The 17,896-nt window shown below is 50.7% G+C and overlaps 1 long non-coding RNA gene across 3 annotated transcripts; it reads left to right on the top strand.

Moving 5' to 3' along the window:
- Window positions 1-8,076: 8,076 nt before the first annotated feature.
- LOC112908266 (uncharacterized) lies at window positions 8,077-14,652 on the top strand. 3 transcript variants are annotated; one of them, XR_003232882.2, is made up of 4 exons: window positions 8,077-9,023; window positions 11,970-12,122; window positions 13,216-13,300; window positions 14,371-14,652. It is a non-coding gene; the product is annotated as an uncharacterized lncRNA (long non-coding RNA). The 3 variants fall into 3 exon arrangements; XR_003232883.2 differs by lacking the exon at window positions 8,077-9,023 and adding an exon at window positions 9,480-11,021; XR_003232881.2 differs by lacking the exon at window positions 8,077-9,023 and having other exon boundaries at window positions 9,480-12,122.
- Window positions 14,653-17,896: the final 3,244 nt, after the last annotated feature.

The raw sequence follows: 17,896 nt of genomic DNA, 5'->3' as shown, positions 1-17,896 counted from the left end.
CATGTGCCATTTATTGTATGTCGATTATACCTCAATAAAACTGTTTTACAAATCCAATGCCAGTTATGTACAGTCACAGCCACTCTGGCCTTTACAGGCATCCCCTCCCCTTGTCCTCCTCCTAACTGCCAGGGCACATAGAAAGGTCAGTGTGCACCAAACACTGTGTGCTCAGTACTTGTACTACGTAGGTGAAGCGTTCATTTAACCCTCACCGTAGCCTCACGAGGTGGTGAGGTGGCGCTGTCACTATTGTCTCCGGTGAAACTGAATCCTGCAGAGGTTAAATCACTCCTCCCACCCTGCCAGGAAAGGCGGTCTGATGCCCCCCACCCCACCAGCATTTATTCCTAACCTAATCCAAAGTGTTCTGATGTGTTCTTATGGTTATGCAAACATTGTGATGTTGGTGGAAAACTAAACTGAAACTTTTAAATTGCTTTCAATCAATCCCTGTATATCATTAAATATCCTAGCACATCCAGTGATATTTATTTTTCCATAATTTTGTCCATAGGAAGACGATATTGTTACTACCATCATTCAATAACGTGTATAAAAATGTGTTCCCTCTCCCCTAACCTTATGTATTTACGAGGTCATACGCCCTCCTGCGTAAAGAACACCACGAAGAACAGCATTTAGGTAGGTGATTTTTGTTTTCAGGCAAAGGCCTGAAAAGTGGAATGCAAGGCACTTCTCCTCCTTATCCTGTCCCCAAAACCCATGACTCAACCTTTTCACTGCTCAGTCTGAGCTGGAGCCTTTTGGGAGCTCGAATCTAGACCCTGACATCCTGGTGACAGTTGTCATTTTTGATCACCACACACCCGTTACTCCCTACATCTGCAGGAAATAGCTCCCTCCCCAGCACTAAGAATAGGTTCCTTTTTTTTTTTTTTAAGATTTTATTTATTTACTTGACAGAGAGCAGAAGCAGGGGGAGCAGCAGAGGGAGAGGGAGAAGCAGGCTCTCTGCTGAACAGGGAGCCTGACGAGGGGCTCCATCCCAGGACCCCAGGATCATGAGCTGAGCCGAAGGCAGACCCTTAACCAACTGAGCCACCCAGGCACCCCCAAGAATAGGTTCTGGTTGGTTTTAGCCAGTCCATATATCGACAGCTGTTGTCCCAGCTTGGCCCCAAACCAAATCAGAGCCAGTGAAAATCAAGGAGACTTCTTCTGGCATTCCTGAGAAGGAGAAGTGGCTTCTCTCCTCCATGGGTGCTACTAGGGAGACACTCCTTTATGGGACAGTAGAGGGAAGCACAGGGAGTCTTTTAGCAGAATGATGGTTGGTGGTTTGAAGGATGCTGTAGAGGTCAGGGCAGAGAGAGAGAGAGCAAGCAACCCCCTCCCCATCCTTCATGATGTTGTTTGAACCACCTGAAACCAACTAACAGCTTCCTTCTGCTTAAATCAGTTTTCATTCATTCATTTAAATGAACAATACATACTCACCACTCACTATGCGTCAGACACACATGTAGGAGCAGCATCAATTAGGTTTTCCGTGACCATAATCCTAAATTTAATCTTAACCTAATCCTTAGTTATAAACTACGACCCTGATCTCTTTCTGATGAAGAGCTTTCAGCGGCAAGAAGCAAAGGATGAAGAGGCATTAGTGTGAGAATATGTATGGTACACTAAGTGAAATCCCAGGAATATCCCCGCCCCAGGAATATTCTTAAGAAGATCCTACCGCACTGGGCCTCAGGAGGTCCAGATACAGGCAGGCCCCTAAAGATAAGGGACAGTGGCTAAATGTCGACAATCACAACAAAGAGATCCTGAAATGATTTATTCTCTGGACAAAATGTGATTCCTTTATAGATGTTTAATAACAATCTGCACTGGACAAATGTGATAACTCATATATATTTTGGGCTGTAAGATTGGGGACTAAGTGATGGCCTTGAAAGAGTGTGGTGGGATGTCTGGGTGGCTCAGTTGGTTAAATGTTTGCCTTCAGTTCAGGTCTTGACCGCAGGGTCCTAAATTGAGCCCTGTGGTGGGCTCTCTGCTCAACAGGGAGCCTGCTTCTCCCTCTTCCTCTGCCTGCTTGTGTGTGCTCTCTCATTCTGTTAAATAAATAAATAAAATCTTGAAAAGAAAAGAAAAAAGAAAAGGAGTGTGGTATGGTGGGTCCTGTGATGCAATGGACACCTCTCATATAGACCTCCAACCCTAGGCCCTGCCTCCTCATAAAACTTGAGTCACTCTGTGATCTTAACACTGCTCATCCAATCCATGAGAGAAACCCAAACCTCATTTATAGAATTTTTATGCTCAGCATTCATTATCTTCATTCTTCCTCTCAAGTCCTCCCACCCCTTTCCTTGTTCATTCACAGTCAGAACTAAAAGGCTCAGGAAAAGCATGTGCTCCAATCTATGAATCTGGCAGCTGAACAAACTGTGGCCCAGCGAGCTAAAGTGAAGTTGCCCAAGTTCATATAGGGGCAAAATTATAGTATGGGCCTCCTGATTTTCCCAAGTTCCGCCCCCCCCCCCAACTAACCAGTATTTGACCCCTGCAGGCATGCCCACCTCCCACTCCCACTGTGGTCTTGATGAGGCCAGAAACTATCAGTAGAGTGCAACAGAGGCAGATAGGGCCAGGGAGCAGGTGGCAGTTAGGACTCAGTCTACCTTGTGGGTGGCAGGTGTCCCACCCCACCCAGGATTAGGCTTTGGGGCTTAGTGAGTGCCTGGGTCTCTAGGTCAGATATTGGCCGGGAGATGACAAGTCCAGAGGCAGGGGACTGGCTGAGTTGGAGCTAGAACCAAGAGACCTATATTGGTTTCCTGCTGCTACCATAACAAATTACCATAAACTAGAGAGCTTGAAACAATAGAATGCATTTATTCATAGTTCCAGAGGCCAGAAACCTGAAAGCAAGGCACCAACAGGGCTTCAGTCCCCTCTGAGACTCTATTCCTTGTCTCTTCCAGCTTCTGGTGGCTGCAGGGTATTCCTTGGCTTGTGGCCACATCACTCCAGTCTCTGTCTCCAACTTCATGCTTCCTTCTCCTCTCTGTATGTATGTCTTCTCCTCTCTCTGTCCTTCTGACTCTCTCTTATAAGGTCACTCATGATGACATTTAAGGCCCCTGGTAATTCAAGAGAAGCTCCTCTTCTCAAAATCCTTAGCTTCGGGGTGCCTGGGTGGCTCAGTCTGTTAGGTTGGAACTCTTGATTTCGGCTCAGGTCATGACCTGGGTTGTGAGATTGAGCCTTGTGTAGGGCTCTGCCCTGGGTATAGAGCCTAAGATTTTCTCTCTCTTTCCCTCTGCCCTCCACTTCTTTAAAAAAAAAAAAAAATCCTTAGCTTAATCACATTTTTTGCCATATAAAGTAACATTCATAGGTTCCAGGGAGTTGACGTGGGTATCATTTGCGGCACTGCTTTCAGCTCACCACAGGCCTCAAAATCGTCTTCCCAAGGCCTCTGAACTGGAGGATGGAGTGGCAGGCCAGGGTTCTTCCCTTATTCCTCCTGGGAATAGAGGAGAACCTGGAGATAGCCAAGAGGGGGAACAGTTATGGCCCTCCTACTCATTAGACAGTACATTAGCTTGGGTCGCCATAACAAAATACCACAGACCGGGTAGCTTAAACAACAGAACTTTATTTTCTCCCAGTTCGGGAGGCTGGGAGTCGGAGGCCAGGGTGCCAGTAGCTGGGTTTTGGGTGAGAGCTCTCTTCCCGCTTGTGGACGGCTGCCTTCTCCCTGTGTCGCCATATAGTCTGTCTTCCATGTACACATAGGGGGAGGAGAGAGGGGGGGAGAGAGTGAGGGAGCAAGCCAGAGCTCAACCTCTCTGGTGTCTCTTCTTACAAGGACACTAATTCTGTCAAATCAGGACCCCACCCTCATGACCTCATCTAATCTTAATAACTTCTTTCAAGGCTCCATCCCTAAATTCCAGCATACTAGGGGTTCAGGCTTCAACATATGAAATTGCAGGGAGGGGTGTGTGTGTGTGTGTGTGTGTGTGTGATACAGTCAGACCACAACCAACGGTTATGCCTATGTTTTTAGCAAATCATCTCAAGTAGGGATGAATTATATGACAGGTGAGGATACTGAGGCTCATAGATGAAATAACTTGTCCTATTAACTCACCCAGCTAATGAGTGTCAGAGTCAAGATTCAAAGCCAGGTTGGCCTGACTCTGAACCCACACTGCTTCCACTGCCCCAGGCTCTGCTGCAACTCCAGTTTAAGGCCCCACTGGGCCATGCACACACTGCAGTGATGCTTCTGCTTCCACCTGCAGCACAAACTCAAGAGTTCACAGTCTCTTTCCAGCGGCATCCCCCCTTCAGTCCTCGAGAACCCAGATACGCTTATAAGCTCTCAGGCGTCTTGAAGAAGGTAGTCAGGGGTGCACATGCTGGGCTTCCCTGGGTCTGCATTTGCTGGAGCCCCATGTGGGGATGGGAGGGGGGAGGGTCTGATGAGAATGACCTGGGATGGTGGGGGAGCTGGAGAGAAAGCCCTTCTCCCCTGGAAGTTAGGAGAGCCTTCTGTTGAGGTCCAAGCACCACAACCTCCCTTGGGGATCTCTGGAAGTTTCTTTCACATTCTGCACAATTTCTTCATCTGTCCAATGGAGGATTCAGTTCATTCGTGAGATCTGAGTCCTGAAGCTCTGCGACTTAAAATACTATTGTCACTATCAAAGCCATCTGGTTAACAAAATGCTTACGCTCATCACTTCCCCTTCGGTGAACATTTACTCCCACTGCCACGGGCTTGCCTGTGTTTCAGGCAGTGATGGGTAATAGACGGCATGGGGAGGTAGCAGAGACCCAATTCCTGCCCTCAGAGGATGGCTAGTGCAGGTAAAAAGTCAGATAGGAAGGGAGGGCAGGTAGGAAGGTATGTAGTGTGAACAAAGGCCCTGAGGGGAGGTTGCTGAGGGGGAGGGACTCAGAGGGAGGAGAAGAGCTGCCTGTGACCCCACATTCAGTAAAGCAAAGACCGCATTTTTGTCTCCATTTTACAGTTAAGGAAACTAAGGCTCAGAGAGAGAGAGAAAGAAATGACTGCTAAGGCCACACAGCTGGGAAGTGGCCAGGCCCGCCTTCACGTCAGGTAATTGTCTTCTGGCAGTTTGCTCTAACACTGTTGGGGACACTGGGATGAGGACAGGAAGGAATCTGACCCAGGCATTGCAGATGCCTGTGAAAAGTTCTGTCTGGGGCAACGGACAGCCAACACATCCAGGTCCAGATATTCAGAGAGCACAACTTGGCCACCTGTGGATGTCAGGCCATGGCCCCAGGAGTGGAAGGGAGAATCCAAGTGTTTCCCAGGAGCTGTAGCCTGCTGGGGTGATGACACCCACCAGGGTCAGGGCAGTGACAACCCATGAAAAGTCTCCACCTGCTGAGGGTTTTCGACCCAAATACACCCATGGCCTCGGACATTCATTCAGTCATCCCCATTTTCATCCACTCCTTTGTTCTTTCATTCTGTCACCACATGGTATTGAGTGCCACCTGTGTATCTAGCCCTGCGTCTGTTTGGGAGTCTTCCCTCCCTCTTGGGTCACCAATCCCCAGGCCTCTGCCCCTGCATTCCTGTGTGGGCCTTTGTGTCTGTAATTGTTGCTCAGTGCCTGGAGCCAGCAGGGCAGGGGCCTGGTCTCCTGCCTTTCTGGTTGACCTAAGGGAGATGGACCAGGCCAGCTGACCTCTCTGAAGCTTCTCTCTGCTGCTCCCAGAGCTCCCTCTCCAAGGACTGGGGATGCTATGCCAGGTTGCAAGGGGGAGATATTTGTAAACACCAGGGCCCCACTCCCTGGGCCTGCAGATTAGGTCCAGAGCAGAAGGGCAGAGTGGAGGGGCCAGATCACGGGGCTCAGCCCTGTGAGCCACCCTACTGATAAGGCCGAGGCAACTACCACACCTCCCCCCAAATAGTAGGGGCCCAGCCTTCCGGCCTGCAGTTCTTCCGGCAGTTCTCCGGCAGTTCTCCGGTGGCCTGCAAATCTATCCTGGGTGGTCCTCAGGCTTTGCCTTCAGCCGCTTTGATGGGGGTTGGCCGGTGGGTGCGGCGGGGGTGAGCCGCCGCTCCCCGACCCGAAAACATTCCCTCTCCAAGTGCTTCTGATCTCCAAAGAGCCAGGCCCCATTCTTCTCCCCCATCTGCCCCGGGATCGCCCTGCACGGAGGACAAAGTGAAGGGGGGAGCGGAGGCCAGCGAGGGGGGGATGATGCAAAGGATCGTCCTGGGATTCATTCTCTAACCTTTCTGGACAGTGGGGATCTCCTGAGCGACTGGTGGGGCCCAGAGCTGGGCACGGGGCTATGGGGTTACACGCACGTGCACGCGGGACCGTGGGCCACACGAGGGAGGGGGTGAGCGCCCGCATCCGTGGCGCCACCCTCCCTCCCTTTGATGAGGACAGGACAGGACAGGACAATCCTGCTTCTAGAGCCGCTCGGAGACCGGTCCATCAAGGTCGGCGCCCAGATAAGGCATTCCGCAGCGCAGGCTTGTGGACCTGGACGTTCTTGGAGGTCTGGGGCGGAGTCCCCGTCCTCCCGCCGGGGGTGGGGGGCTGCCGGGCCAAGCGTGACGACGGGGGGGGGGGGGGCCGCCTGCAAAACCCCGGACTGAGCACGTCACCACCCGTTCGCCCCCGCCCGGCCGCCGGCCTCGCCCCTGCGGGCAGCGCCCCATCGGTCTGGGTCCCGCCGGGAGGGGGGATGGGGGGCCCACTGGGAGCCCGCCGCCTTCCCGGGTGCGCCAGGCAGCCCCGCCCCTCTCGGCCGGCGGGGCCCGGGAGGCGCAGGCGGCCGCGCAGGTAGCGGGCAGGCGCCGCCCCGCCCGCGGGGGGGGCCCGTGTCACCTGCCCCGGCGCGCAGAGCGGACGAGCGCTACGTGCGCGGGCGGCGGCGGGGGCGGGGCCCTCCCCCCACTGGGTCCTGCCCCTCCCCCCGCGCCCCCTTGCGCCCCGCCGCCGAGCCTCCTCCGCCAAGCCTCTGCCGCCGAGCCTCCGCCGCCGAGACCGCGCCTCGCCTCGCAGCCGGGCCCGCCCGCTGCCCGAGCACCTTGCACCCCGCACCCCAAGGCCCAGCTCGAAGCCTGCTTCTGGGAAGCCGCCTCGGACTCGCGGTTTTAGTCCCTGCCTTCGGGGCGCCCTGGGGCTCCGACCTGCTTCCCCCTGCAGGGCGGGGCGCCACCGCCACCCTCATGTCCTGGGGGTGGGGGGGTGGGGAGCGGGTGAGGTTGCAGGGGGCAGAGGGGAGCGGCTGGCGGGGACACCGCCCGAGCTGATGTGGGGGCCTCCCCGTCCGCCCTGGCACAGACCCCAGGGACTCCCTGGGTGCCCGGGACCTCCTCAGCCCAACCTCTGCCCCCTAGTCCTGGCTCAAGCTGTCCCTCTGCCCGAGTCGCCCTCTTCAGCCGCAGTTGAAGCCACAGCCTGCCTGCTCCCTGGGGCCTTGCGCTGATCTGTGCACCTGACCTCCCTCCGCGGCACGTGCTTTACACAGAATGTTACATTTCCCCCTCTTCGTGACCCTGACCAGATAGTGAAAGGACAGCCTTCAAGGGACCGACCTGGGGTTTGAGCTCTGTGCTAAAGACATCAAACATCAAAAAGACATCAAAGATGAGCTCTCTCCCCCACCGCATAATGGGGCCTACCTCCCCCAGGCCTTCCTCTGGGGACAACTGTTCCTCTGAACTGCCCCCTATCTCCTCAGGCCTCCCCCTTTCAGGCCAGAACAGGGCAGGGCCGAGATTCCTGGTCTAGGGCTAGGTCAGTCTGGGTCCTCTGTGGCTTTGGGCCTCATTGAGGAATTTCAGAGGTGAGTGTGCAGGGTGTGTAGAGAGGTGAGGTGGGAGCTGCAAGAATGTGGAGCTCCCAGAGGGGAGGCTAGCAAAAGGTGGAGAGGGCGGTGCGAATGGGCTGTCCTGGGAAAAGACCCTGGGAAGCAAGGGCTACTTTGAATGACAAAGGTTCCCTGGGGAGCAGAGGAAGGCTCTGGAGGGTGGGAATGTGGGAGGAGGAGGGTCAGAAGGGCGGGGAGGAAGCTGCCCAAGGGCTCCCATCTGCAGCGGCCCTTTCAAGTCCTGCTAAACCCATAACAATGAGAGGAACTGACCTGTGGACACCAGGGGCAAAGGATGATTAACGTAATTCACCGAGGAAATACAAAAACCTTATGAAAATGTCAGAAATCTCAAAGTACAAATGAAAAGGAGATTCCGGCTTTTCTTATCTGTAGAATTGGTCAAGATAAAAATAATGAAAACACCAGATGTTGGTAAGATGAGGGGGAAGCCAGAGCTTTTTCCTCCGCCGAGGAGGTAAAATTGTACGTTTCTTGCACGACCGTTTGACAGCGTGTACGAAAGCTTTTGAAAGAGTTATACTTTGATTTAGCAATTCTACTTCCACGATGCGCCCTAAAAAAAATCAAAGGTTATTTATCCCAGCCTTATTCATAACTGGGGTAAATTAGGAAGTTTCCTAAATTCTCAACGGCAAGAGGCCTGAGTAAAGAGGCGATGCCACATGCGTAGAAGGAGGGCTGCAGGGGAATTAAATCTCACACTCTCAGAGAATATTAAAGAGATGAGGAAACGCTCGAGATATGCTAGTGAGTGAAAAGGGGAAGTTATGAAACAGCATGACTCCAATTTTATACAATGTCTATATAAATATGCATAACAGCTGCCATGGATAGTGCGTGGCCCCGTGCTCTACTATGTGCTAGGAACTTCACAGTCGCTCCTGCAAGCGTCTCAGCAGCCTCACAAAGGGAGATTGTGCTAACTGCATGGGGGTGGGGTGGGGGAGAACCCGTGAGGAAATTAACCCCGATTGTGAAGGATTTTGAATGCTAGTTTGTGTTCTGCTTTCCCCAACAGAGGTGGGAAGGCCGCAGAGAACTTTAGGCAGGTGAGCAACAACAGATGAGCAAAAACATCGTCTACGTGGTTTTGGAAGACCATGGTGTAGCCATTTGGATGATGGACTTGGAGAAGCCAAGAGGTAGTGGAGACCTGGTGGAAGCCTGTTGCAGGGTTTGGGTGAGACAGGGTGACGAGGCCTGCAGATGGAGAGAACAGGATGGGCATGGAGGGCAACCTCACCAGGTATTCAGGAGGTGGAGGACACACAGCCCTGGGGGGTGATTGACAGGATGTTGGGAGAGACTGAGGCAGGTTTGGGGCTGGTGGTGCCAACCAACAGAAGAGGAGGAGCCAGTCTGGGGGGAGAATAAGGTAAATCTGGTCTTGGGTCTGTCAAGGATTGGAGGAAGAAGAGGTGCTCTGGAAAGGCTTGAGAGAAAGGTCCAGGGGGTAGACAACCAGGACACCAGGACGACCCATCTCAAAGAAGACCAGGGAGGAGAGTGCAAAAGGGAATGTGAGCAATAGGACACCAAGGGTGGGGGGTGGGGGGTAGAGGATCCCTCAGGCCCTCCCTGGGCTTCCTGCTTCCTCACCTGGGGGCTCTGTGTATCCTGGGGTAACCCCAAGACCCTCCCTCGCCCACCTGAGGGCTGTCATCATTCTGCCTGCCCTCCAGCAGTATTTGGAGCTTCAGATGAGAGACGGGAGACAGCAATTTATAAACTGTCCAATGTATGATCTCTGACTCAGTCTTTCTACATCTCAGGCTCTTCTGAGGCTGGTTGGTTCTGTTTTCTCTTGTCTTTGGTGGCTGCTTGGCTCACCCTCTTCCCCTCCGATGATATCTCTGTTCTGACTTGCTCTATGGCCCATCCTGGGATTTGCTGTCAGCCATTCAGCCCTGATTTACCTAGGGCGACCTTGGGGCCTGCTCCTCACTCCGCTGCTCCTCCCCTCACTCTCGTGCATCTTGGAGGTGTTCCTTCTTCTCCACCATCTTTCCCCCCAAGAAACCCAAGTTTCTCCTATAATTGCAAAGAGGAAAGAAAATTCCACTTCTAACTGTTCGTCTTCCAGCTCCCTCTCCATTCACATTCTTTCCTAACTAGGACTCTCTGGTAATTATCAACACGTCTTCATCATCCCTTTGTCCTCCTTTTTTTTTCTTTTTTTTCTTTCTCTCTTTGTTTTCCCTCTTTGTCTCTTAATTCTTTGTGGTCAGGCTTCGGCTCCGGCTCCCGGCTCCCGTGTCCACTGAAACTTTTTGTAAGGATCACTGGAGTGAATTAAATGCTAGCCCCTGCAGGGTACATCCAAATCTTAACCCCTGGAACCCCTGAGGGTGAATTTATTTGGAAAAGGCGTCTTTGGAAATGTAATTAAGTTAAGGATCTCAAAAGGAGATAAACCTGGGTTTAGAGGGGTGGCAGGGATATTTGCAAGAGAAAGTCAGGGAGATCTGGGACTCAGGCACAGAGAGCATGGCTATGTGACGCAGAGGCAGTGGTCATAGTATGCAGCTGCAGCCAAGAAACACCAAGAATTGCTGACATCCACCTGAAGCAAGGAGAGAGGCATGGATCAAGTCTTCCTCAGAGGCTCAGAAGGTTCTAACCTGCTGATACCTTCATTTCAGACTTCTGGGCCTCCACAACTATGAGACAATACATTTCTGTTAATTTAGGCCACCCAGTTTGCCATGATTTATTACGGTTGTCCAAGAAAGTAATTCAGTGGGACACCTGCATGGCTCAGCGGTTTAGAGTCTGTCTCTGGCCCAGGGCATGATCCTGGAGTCCCGGCCTCATGTCCCATGTTGGGCTCCCTGAGTGGAGCCTGCTTCTCCCTCTGCCTGTTGTCTCTGCCTTTCTCTCTCTGTCTCTCATGAATAAATAAATAAATAATCTTTTTTTAAAAAAGAAACTAATTCAGTAATAATACTAGCAGCTAACATTTATGGAGTGTCTACCCTGTGCCTGGCACCGTTCTAAATGCTTTACATGCATTTTTTCATTGAATTTCCACCACCAACGCAATGAAGTGGACATGCAGTAATAAAAGCAATGTCAACAAAAGCAGTTATGGAGAGTTTACCCTGTCTTTGGCATTTGAAAATTGAACCTCTACCTGAGCGGTATGTTTTCTTTTTCTCTTTTATAAATGAGGAGCCCGCAGACCCAAAACTTACGTAATTTTCCAAGGTTACACAATAAGTATGTAGTAGAGCCAGGATTCCAACCTTGGTAACTCCTGTGGGTGCCCATAGTCACTTTGCATTTCTTCTCAGGCTACTAGCAAAAAGCAAACCCAAGAGGCTGATAGGCAGACTGAACCAGGGCTGGATTTTGTACAACTGCAGGGCTGGAATGGGTCAAGGGGCTGGTGAGTGGGCAAAAGACTATGGGACTGGAAGAGTGGGTCCAGCTGAAGGAGGAGAAGATGGAGATCTTGGTAACCTCAGACAACATAAGCCCTTAGTGACAGAGTGAGAGAGGTGTCTGTGGCCACCCTGAGGACCCTGGCATTTAAGATCCCAGAGCCTGCGTCATTCTGAGCAATGGTAAGGTCTAGTTGTGGCCATGAGAGTAAGTGATCGAACACAAGTTGGGCAGCAGAAGTGGTGGTGGGGTTGACAAAGATCATACCATAACTGATAGACTGCTCTGGGAGTTCAAAGGGTTGAGCCATCACTCTTTGTTCTTATCTTGAAACAAATGGAACCTGAGCTGGTTCTTGAAAAACAGATAGGAGATGACGAACATAAAAACCAGAAGGACTTTTAGGTAACAGGCACAGAAAGCACAGAGACACAGAATGGCAACACGTGGAGTATCTAGTTTATAGTTGAAGTTGGCTCTAGTTAAGGGTACATGAAAGGGAATGATGGGACTTGAACTTTGAAAGTGTCCTAATTTGGGGACTCTGCAAAGCAGATGCTGACTCAAAGATTCAGGTGCAGGTACTTTATCTAAGAGGGCATCCCCAGGAAGCATAGCGAAGGAGCGGGGAAGAGAGAGAAGGGAGGAAAGTCAATAAAAGATGAGCAAGTTGCCTCTTGAGTAACTGGGTCTTTGTCCCACAGGACACCTCTGAGAAACTGTGTAGAGCACACTGCAGAAGTGTCCCACGGAGGAATGAGGAAGCTGGAATGTTTGTCCACCCAATCAGTCCTCCGATCCTGCTGCTACAGAAAGCCTTTGGACAGAAACCAGCCACTCTTCGTTACCAGACCACAGTGAGTTAAATACCAAAATTCTGAGCAAGTGTCTAGAAACATTTTGCAGCACTTTGACATTGCTTTGACATCTAAGTGTGAAATACGAAAAGGTGGGTCTGAGTTGTGTTGTCAATAATTTGAGAAACATTGCTCTATTCGGTTATTTCTTGAATACAGGCATGAGCAAAGAAAACCATGGTGGCACTAGTGGGTCCTCTGCAGGGAAGCACAATGTCCATCCTACCACTCAGATGGTGGTTTTGTCACTGCCAGCCAAGGGAAGCCTTCCTAGGAACCTCACTCTTAGCATAGGCCATTGTAGGCAATGTGTCTCTCCTACCAGAAGGGCAGGCAGTGAGAGTCAGGCCCAAGCAGCTCCAGTGCCCAAGGGCTCTTAGTTCTATTCCAGCTAGAAACTGGCTGATTCTGCCCAGAGCCTGTGGCTGGAGCACCTAGTACTTTCCGCTGGGGCCCCACCTGTCCCATGCTTCCACAATGTGAGGGAGGGTGATGGCTGACAAGAGCTGTCCTTGAAAAGCTACCCCAAAACCAGATGGTTTATTTTTAAGTGGAGGTGGAAGGTCAGCTCTAGGATCGTGCAGCCACCTCCCATCTTGACAATGAATCCTTGGGTTGGCACCAGGGATGTGGCATGACTCCTACCCTTGCTTACCTGCCTTGGCTGGAAACTCTCTGATCCAGGGTCTTGGGTCAACAGAACAGTTCCAGGCACGAGTATTCCTCAAAGCCAAGATGACTCAGGTTGTCAAGTGTGGGCCAAAGAAGAGGCCCAGAAGCCAGTTTAGTGTTTTAATGAGGTTTAAAGATCCTCCACCCTGGCTGTGCTTTCACTTACCTGTTCTATCGTGCCTGGTACAGTGAAAAGAGCCCTGATGCCCTGGGTTAGAAGCTCAATTCTGCTATTTTGCTGAGTAACTTGGGGGCTGTTCACAAAATTTTTCTATATTTCAATGACCACATCTGGAAAAGGAGATCACCTAATAGGCTGATTCTGAGGATGAACTGAGATAATGCTTTAAAGCACCTAGTATGCACGGGCCCTCAGAGTATGGGAGTGGATAAGAGAATGTTTCCTTTCCTTTCCTGGCAGCTGGAGAAACAGATAAGAACTCTGGCTTGCAGTCAGATGGACAGGTTCTTGCTCAGGCTCAGTCATCTCCAACATGTGACCATGGGTAAGTTTCTTAGCGTCTCTGAGCCTTGATGATCTCATCTATTAAGAGCAAAATACCTACTTGCAAAGTTGTTGTGAGGATTAAATGCAACCAAATATACAGAAGAGCATGGCACACAGTAGATGCTCACTATATGCTCATTAATTGAACACTTAGTATTATTAGTAATCTTGGAGACTAGGCCCGCTAGATCAGGCACTGAGGATACAATAGTGAGCAAAGATCCACTCTAGGAATTCAGTGAGGGAAATGATATTGTAAGGAAAACAGATAAGCATACAGATAACCCAGTCACAACCATGGCAATACTACAAAGAGCACAATAGAGTGCTGAGTGAAGATGCGACAAGATAATTTGACCAACTTGGGGAAGTCAAGGAGGGCTTCCCTGAGGAAGTGACACTTGAGCCAAGGTCTGCAGCATGAGTGGGAAGAACATTCCAGATAAGAAACAACATGTACAAAGCCCTGTGAAGGGTGGATCCCAGTAAGGGACTCAAAAGAGGCCCGTGTGGTGAGAGCCTGGGAATGGAGGGAGTGTAAGGTGCAGTGGGGATGGAGAAGAGAAGGGCGAGGAGGCCAGATCTCACAGGCCCTGAAGTAAAGATAGGAAATCCAAGAGAAATAAGAGATAATAAGAAACACAAAGTTTCTAGGAAAGAGTGAAGGGAGGACACTAAAATCCAGGTGGAAAAAATCAATCTTTAATGAGAAAGTCAGCTTCCATGTTGAAATAGAAGAAAAAGAGAAGAGGTTGGGTGTAGAGGTGTATGTGTGTGTGTGTGTGTGTGTGTGTGTGTGTGTGTGTGTGTGAAAGAGAGAGAGAGAGAGAATATAAGGGTTGGAGTTGTCTTTATCAAGTAGAAGGTAGGATCACCACTGAGAATGAGAGCTGAGGAAGCTGATTTGAGGAGTGTGATGAAGGTGCAACAAGGCCACTGGAGAGTGATTGATTACTGGGCAGTGTGTGTGCAAGGCGAGGGTTCAGTGAGGTGAGGTGAGGGTTCTAGATTCTTGGGTAAAGCCCTCTGCCTTGTGGTGTGTACCTCTCAGCAGTGTTTGGCTTCCAGGCACAGGAAGTCACAGGAAGCAGATGGGGAGAGGTTTGCTCAACCAGTCAATTGAAAGACAGGAGCAAGAGAACTCATGGCATTGGCAAGACTGTCATTGAAATGTTGGACCTTGGGCACCAGGGTGGCTCAGTGGTTGAGTGTCTGCCTTTGGCTCAGGTCATGATCCTGGGGTCCTGGGATCAAGTCCCTCATTGGTCTCCCCACAGGGAGCCTGCTTCTCCCTCCACTTGTGTCTCTGCTTCTCTCTATGTCTCTCATGAATAAATAAATAAAATCTTAAAAAAGGAAATGTTGGATCTTTACTCTGAACTGTATTAAAGGAGGACATGCCCCACACCTGGTAGAATGACCACAATCCAAAAGACAACACGTAACAAGTATTGGTGAAGATGTGGAGAAAAGGGAACCCTTGTCCACTGTTGGTAGGAATGTAAATTGGTGTAAGCAGTATGGAAAACAGTATGGAGGGTCCTCAGAAAATTGAAAATAGAACTACCACCTGATTCAGCAATCCCAGTCTGGAGTATATATCCAAAAGAAATGAAACCAGAATCTTGAAAAGATAAGTCCACTCCCATGTTCACTGAAGCGTTATGCACAATAGCCAAGATATGGAAACAGGGACGCCTGGGTGGCTCAGCGGTTGAGCATCTGCCTTTGGCCCGGGGCATGATTCCGGGATCCGGGATCAAGTCCCACATCCAGCTCCTTGCAGGGAGCCTGCTTCTCCCTCTGCCTATGTCTCTGCTTCTCTCTCTGTGTCTCTCATGAGTAAATAAATAAAATCTTTAAAAAAAAAAAAAAAGATATGGAAACAACCTAAGTGTCCATCTATCGATGAATGGATAAAGAAGATTTGGTGTGTATACAATGCGATACTCTTCAGCAGTGACAAAGAAGGAAGTCCTGCCATTCGTGACGACACAGATGAACTGTGAGGGCATTGTGCTGAGTGAAACAAGTCAGAGAAAGACAAATACTGACGGTATCACTTACATGTGGAACCTAAAAACAAAATAAAACAGTTAAACTCATAGAAACAGAGAGTAGAGAGGGGTTACTGGGACCCGAGGGTGGGGGGAAGGACATGAGGAAGGAGAGGTGATGGACTAGAAGAACATAGAGGGCCAGTGGCTGGAGAAGCCAGTGTGACGGAGTTGCAGGGGACCGAGGTGGTACGTGTGGTGATGCATGGAGGTTGTGGTCACTTGGTGGATGTTCTAGTTGTGATTTTAGAGCTGGAGCCATTGCAGTTGTCAGCAGGGTGCAAGGTGAGGCTGTGGGGGGTGGTGAATGATGGAGTGGGAGAATGGGTGAATATATTTGTGGGGTTGCCTGAGCTACTTTCTTTCTCCAATTGGCCCCAAAAGCCTGTGTTTTCTTTCATCCTTTGGTTCACAACAGCCTTGCCCCTAACCCCTCTACCTCTTCAGGCTTCTGCTCAGAATGTCCTTCCCCCAGGAAGTCGTTCCTAATTCTTACTCCAGGAGGGATCCCTGTGAGAATGAAACATCCTGTGAGGTAGAGAGACTCCACTCCGTCATCACCTGGGCTGTTCCTGAATGTTCCCCACCTAGGCTGATGCCCCATGGCAGGCACTTGTTATAATTATTTTGAGTCATCAGAAGTGACGGCTCTTGGGGCGCCTGGGAGGCTCAGTCAGTTAAGCATCCAAGTCTTGATTTCGGCTCAGGTCATGATCTCAGGGTCATGAGATTTGAGCTCTGTGTCAGGCCCCACACTGGACATGGGGCCTGCTTAAGATTCTCTCTCTCCCTCTCCCTCTGCCCCTCCCCTCTCTTCCTCTCTCCCCCTCTCAAAAAAATAAAAAAAAAAAAAAAGAAAAGAAAAAAGAAATGATAGCTCCCATCCACTGAGCACTTGTCACGTGTCAGGGTGTGCTGAGCTTTAGCACACATTTCCTGGTTTCATCCCCATTTCGCAATAATTTTCTGAGTAGGTGGGATCCTCACACCCCCTTTTTCAGGTGGAGAAGACTGCAGGAGGGCAGGGCACTTGCTCAGGGTTTATAAGCAAGTAGTGGTTTGGCTCATCTTGCACCTCTACTCCCAGAGCAGAGGGGAGCCATGGGTGAGCCACACAGGAGTTGTGTTTGATATCCAACCTCCCCCCACACCATGCCACCCCCTCCCTCCACTCAAGTTTGGCAGCTTGAGTCATCAGTGACCCTCCACAGGGGGTCCATGTGTGCCTCAGCTTCCCCAGAAGCACAGAGTCAGGTACAGAAGGGCTCTCCATGGTAAGCGTAGTCCAGCTGTCGTGTTCCTGCTGAGACCCCTGTTATGGACCAAATATTTGTCACCCCCTGCCCCCCAAATCCATATGTTAAAGCCTTAACCCCACAATGGGATGGTAATTGGAGATGGGGTCTCTGGGCCATCATTAGGTTTAGATGAGGTCACAAGGACAGTGGCCTCATGATGGAGATAGTGCCCTTATAAGAAGAGACACCAGGGCAGCCTGGGTAGCTCAGCAGTCCCAGGGCATGATCCTGGAGACCTGGGATCAAGTCCCACATTGGGCTCCCTGCATGGAGCCTGCTTCTCCCTCTGCCTGTCTCTGAGTCTCTCTCTGTGTCTCTCATGAATAAATAAAATACACACTCACACACACACACACACACAAAGGAGAGACACCAGAGCTAGCTCTCTCTCTCTCTCTCTCTCTCTCTCTCTCTCTCTCCCCCCTCTTTCCCTGATCTTGGACTCCCCAGCTTCCAGAGCTGTGAGAAATAAAGCCACTCAGTCTGAGTATTTTGTTTTGACAGCCCTACTGACAAAGACGGGCCCTTTACCATGTCCTCTTGGGACACGGAGCTTCTGCATCCCTGGGGCAGCCATCCCCTCTCAGAAGAGGGGTGCCTGTTGACAAGCCCTTCTGTCGCAGGGAAGGGGTCTGCCCACCGGGGCTTCCACACAACAATCCCAGCTCTGTCTTCTGCACCCACACGGAACAAGGCTGTTCTCTCTTCCCTAACGCCCCTTCAGATACTCGCAGGCAGAGGCCGTGGCCATCCCACCCACTTTAGGTTCCCCGGGGACAGAGGCCGAGTCTGTCCTGTTTATTGCCACATCCCCAGCACCTTGCACAAGGCTTGCTCCACAGGAGGAGCCTTATACATATTTGTTAGTGGGATGAACAACACTAGTTCTGTTCAGGCTATTTCTAGTCCCTTTAAAACTGCACCTCCAAAAAAAAAAAAAAAAACTGCACCTCCAAGAACCCGGTTTCAAGTGTTTTCTTTGTTCTCTTTCTTTACCAGGTTTCTATGCTAATTTTCCAGAAATTAAGTTTCTGTTCCAGTAGAAGAAGGAGGTGTTGGGAGCGCCTGGGTGGCTCCGTCGGTTGGGCATCCACCTTCAGCTCGAGTTGTGATCCTGGGGTCCTAGGATAGAGTCCTGCATTGGGGTCCCCACTCTGCAGGGAACAAGCAGGGAGCCTGCTTCTCCCTCTGCCTCTCTGTCTCTTTCTCTTTGTCTCTCTTATTCATGAGAGACACAGA

The sequence above is a fragment of the Vulpes vulpes genome, chromosome 10, assembly GCF_048418805.1.
Source record: "Vulpes vulpes isolate BD-2025 chromosome 10, VulVul3, whole genome shotgun sequence".
Lineage (NCBI taxonomy): Eukaryota > Metazoa > Chordata > Mammalia > Carnivora > Canidae > Vulpes > Vulpes vulpes.
Note: the sequence above shows the minus strand (reverse complement) of the source record. Positions and strands in the feature narration are given on the sequence as shown.